The sequence below is a fragment of the Alexandromys fortis genome, unplaced genomic scaffold (assembly GCF_014885135.2).
Source record: "Alexandromys fortis isolate MF-2015 unplaced genomic scaffold, M_Fortis_MF-2015_v1.1 scaffold_179, whole genome shotgun sequence".
Lineage (NCBI taxonomy): Eukaryota > Metazoa > Chordata > Mammalia > Rodentia > Cricetidae > Alexandromys > Alexandromys fortis.
The window spans coordinates 121,870-126,843 of record NW_026068062.1 but is presented as its reverse complement, the minus strand read 5'-3'; the positions used below and the strand labels follow the sequence as shown (position 1 = coordinate 126,843).

Here is a 4,974-nt window from a genome sequence, read left to right as displayed (position 1 = left end):
GAAAGGGGTACACTCATCCATTGCTGGTGGGAATGCAAACTTGTGCAACCACTCTGGAAAGCAGTGTGGAGGTTTCTCAGGAAATTTGGGATCAACCTACCCATGGACCCAGCAATACCACTCTTGGGAATATACCCAAGAGAGGCCTTATCACACAACAAACGTATATGCTCTACTATGTTTATAGCAGCATTGTTTGTAATAGCCAGAACCTGGAAACAACCTAGATGCCCTTCAATTGAAGAATGGATGAAGAAAGTATGGAATATATACATATTAGAGTACTACTCAGCAGTAAAAAACAAGGACTTCTTGAAGTTTGCAGGCAAATGGATGGAAATAGAAAACACCATCCTGAGTGAGGTAAGCCAGACCCAAAAAGAGGAACATGGAATGTTCTCACTCATATTTGGTTTCTAGCCATAAATAAAGGACATTGAACCTATAATTCGGGTTCTTAGAGAAGCTAAATAAGAAGGAGAACCCAAAGAAAATCCTGAATATTTCTCCTGAATATTAAATATTCATATTTTTAAATGTTATTTTTTAAAAAAATTTTGTTGCTTAACATGAGTTCACAGTATTTATGTGGGAGTTGCCACTTTTATTAATTATTATTATATAATTATCAATTTATTTATTTATTTAGATGTGATATGGGAGCAGTGTGCTTGTTCCTCCTTGAGTGCTCATCATGCCTTCCGTTACGTGATCTACTGTGTGTTCAAACCATAAACTGAAATAAACCATTCTCTCTTAGATTGCTTCTTGTCATATACTTTATTTGCTCAATGAAATGAGAAGGGTAACTAATACACATGAATGAATATACCTATAAGACAAGTTAATATAAATGTACGATTTTATTTTACATCAGGTTTCAGAAGTAGTAAATGGTAAGCTGTTTTCATTTTACATCACTGAATATTGGTTAACAAACCCTCTGTTGTGCTCGCTTCAGCAGCACAGATACTAAAAGTGGAATGATACAGAGAAGATTAGCATGGCCCCTGCACAATTCGTGAAATGTTTCATATTTTAAAAAAACCCTCTGTTATCTGAATCGGTTAATTGCTTTATATGTAGATACTAAAAGTGATAATTTCTGCTATTTGCACATTGTTTTCTTATATTTAGAAGATCACTTGAACTATTTTCTAAGATCTCTCAATTCATGTCACCCAAGAATATCAAGTGACCTGTGGTAAGAATACAGAATGAACATTTTAAGATTAATATTTTGTTTGTAAAGAATATGTTGCTCCAACTATGTGAACAACATTATGTTTGTAACTTAAACTTGAGAAAAAGATTTATAGGGAATAAGAACCTCCTTGCAATACTCTCTAATACTTTTATAGTTTACATTAGTCTATATTTCACATTATGACGTGTTACTATATGCTATAGATTTTGTTTTGTCTGAGGGTATTTTCAGAAGAATGCTTTGTAAGTTAAAATATAGAAAAGAACAAATTTCTTTTCTAAAATTAGGGCGAAAGTTTTCTGACTGATTTGGTTTTATTTTACAAATTTGTGCCTTGTAGATAAAGAGATAAGAAGAAATATGTTGCAGTATCATGATTTCATTTAATAGATATTCATTTTATACATTATATTGATTCAAAAACTAGTCATAGGAAAAGGTTAAACCTTTCCTTGGACAATTAATAGCTCCTAAAATGTAACCTTGTAGACATCGTGGTTTCAGACAACATGGGGAAGGTAATCTCTTTTTTCATATCTGAGGACTCCAAAATCTATATCAGGAAATACACAATGGAGTATATATAATTGGAGCACCAAGCCTTATCACCTATATTTAAACAAAGTAGTTAAGAAGTAAGATGAATTGTTTTTCTATCTAAGCTATTGTATTTGAAAAATTGGAAGATGGGAGATAATATTGGACATAGCTCCTCAGTTCAGGGACATGTAACAAGATACATAAGATATACTTCAATTAACAGAGTGCAAATCACATTTCCAAATTTGTGGTAGACAATGAGAGCTAGACTTAGAGAACAAAGAGGTCACTACAAATGAAGCAAATCATGTGAGGAAAACCTTATGTGAGAGAAAAAACTTCATTCTTTGTCTAGAAATGTAGATGGAGCCCCTGAAAGAAAAAGGAAAGAAAATTAAACAGAACAGTTGGTTCAGAGCCAAGTGTGGAAATAGCAAGATTCTTAAGCACAGGAGGAGCGTCCTGTGCCTGTCTCCACTCCATGAAATCCTAGCACTGCTTTGAGTCATCAGGAGGACTTTGCTTACTTGTTTGTTTGTCTCAAGAACCCAGACAGTAGACTAAAATAAAACAAAACAAGATTAGAACTTGATTTTTTAAAAGTTATAAAAAAATAAAGGGACAATTTTCTTCTAAATAATGAAATTTTAAAGGCAGTTCAGGATATTAAAGGCAACAATTTCAGATTAAAACCCAGAAAAGCATCTCCTTAAAGATTAGCTAATGAAAGGCGCTGTAAGCAGTTTGCTTAAAATGAGTAATTCTAAAATTATAAAAACACAACTTTATCTTTTATAAACTAAGCATTTCTATTTCCCATTATTACATGCTCTATTTATTTGGTAAATGGTTTTCAAGGTCTTTTCTTTAAAATAAATGAATTATGCATGAATTTAGTGTATAAAAGATTTTTTTCTGTCCATGCTGTGAAGATACTTAACATCCAAATGATTTTAAAATGTATTTTGTGAAAAATATGAAAAATGTTTTTGAGTATTTAAGATTGAGGTCAAGAAAATTATTTATGTTATAACTAATTTATACCTTTTTTTCTGTGTGTCTGAGAGCAATACTTTTTAACTATTTTTCTTCTATTTTTAAAAAATACAATAAAATTGCATCATTATTTATCCCTTTTTTTGTTCCTTCCTCATCTAAAGCCAGCCATATATAATTCTTTGGTCTCTTTCAAATTTATAGCCTCTATTTGTAAGTCATTGTTTTTACATGAATATATGAATGCATATGTTCCTAAATATAACCTAATTAGTCTTCATAACATAACTGTTTTGTATGACTGTTTTCAGTATTGACCATTTAGTGTTAGATAACAAATGTTTATACTCTCCCTGATAAAGATGTTTCCTGCTCCCAGCATTTTTTAGTTCCTATATTTTTTTTTGTGGGATTGTGGTCTTGTCTTTCCCCTGTCCACTTTAGCATGTTCATTGGAGTTGTCCTTGATCAACTCATTTAGGAAATCATGTTGGTGAGACTGTATGGATGAAGCTTCTAACACTTATGGGAGAGATACAATTTTACAACAAATATTCTTGGAGCTCTACCTGTTAAAATTTTTCTGCCCCCTCTTCCACCAGGAGTTGTTTTGTACATGTATCCATTGTGACTGAACTCCATAATTCTTTATTTTATCAGTTATAATTCTCTGTGTTTTTCCTCTTTTCTCTTTCACAGGGTTCTATTTATTATTAATCTTAGTGCCTGTGCTAGCATATGTTCTGTTTAGAATGTCATTTATTGTGTCAGTTAGTTAAAGGCTACTCCTTCTTTAGGCTCGCTTCTTTGAGGTTGAGTGTTGATATCTTTAACCATTTGAAATTGAATTTTGTTTATAAATGTGCATATGTACACTTATTATTTGTTTTGAATTATATGAGAAATTTTATGGACTAATGAATTACTAATTCCACAACCAAGCAATGATTACATAATTCAAGTTAGACTGGCTTAGAATTTTCATGAATTTTAAATATACTTTAAAACATTGTTTCAAGATATCTCAAATTTATTTATTAAATTTTTCTTCATAAGCTGAAGGTGTCCTATTTTCTCAGCTGTCTTAAGAGCAATGTTTGCTATTAACCTTCTAAAACCCAAGGGAAGCTCCTTAATTTTCAATGAATCTCCTGGGTGTATTTCTTTTTCAATAGAGGAGTAATTGTCCTACCAGTTATCTAATCACATCATCATTATATTGATCAAAGTTGCAGTGCCTGCATGAAAAAAGAAAAATAGAACACAGGTTTCACAATAATAATTCACTCTAAGTCATCAGGGAAAGACAGTCTTCACTGAGTGGCAACAGATGATACAAGTGAAAAGTGGAAAGAGTAAAACATGGGACTTGTGGAGCTTATATAAAAACCTACAAGTAGCTGGGGAATATATGAGGAAAGTACCCAGGATGACCAAAATAGGAGATATAGGAGATGTGGGAATATACTTCTTGATTACAGTTAACATCCATTTACCTGTGAATTTAGTGATTATACCTGTTTAATGGGTGAGTAATAGGCAATTGTATAAATGTGCCACATTTTATTTATCCATCCATTAGTGGATGTTTAATATATTTCCAATATTTGTTTATAATGACTAGATCAGCAGCAAACATGGTTTAGGATAAAGTGCCCTTTAGGTATGTGCCCAAGAATGGAATTAATGATTCCTGAAGTATATTCCCAGCTTCCTAAGGAGCTGGCACACTAATTTTCATAGTGACTGTACTAGCGTTCAGTTTCACCAGCATTAAATAAGTATTCCCTTTACTCTGCATCCTTCCCAACATGAAGAGGTTCAGTTTTGATTACTCATATCAGTGCCTGCTGGTGCTCTGTTCAGGTTGTTTTTCTTGTTTCAATGAGTTCAAGACTATTTCTCATTTTCTTTTCTATCAGATTTAGTGTGTCTGGGCTTGTATTGAGGTTTTTATCCATTTTGATTTAAGCTAGGTGATAAGTTTGGATGTTTGCCCTCTTGTAGACATGCAGTGTTGTCTTTAGCATCATTTGGTAAACATGCTGTTTTTCCCTCAATGAATATATTTGGCTTCTTTATCAAAACTCAGATGACCATAACTGTGTGGCTTTATAGGTGGGTTTTCAGTTCTATTCCATTGATAAATATGCCTGTGCTTGTGCCAATAACAGGTTGTTTTTTCTGCTATATCTTTCTAGTATAACTTGAGATAGGGGATGGTGATTCCG

At 32.5% G+C, this 4,974-nt stretch overlaps 1 pseudogene; it reads left to right on the top strand.

The window, feature by feature from the left end:
- The first annotated feature begins 948 nt into the window (after nucleotides 1-948).
- Nucleotides 949-1,041, top strand: LOC126487513 (uncharacterized; annotated as a pseudogene).
- Nucleotides 1,042-4,974: the final 3,933 nt, after the last annotated feature.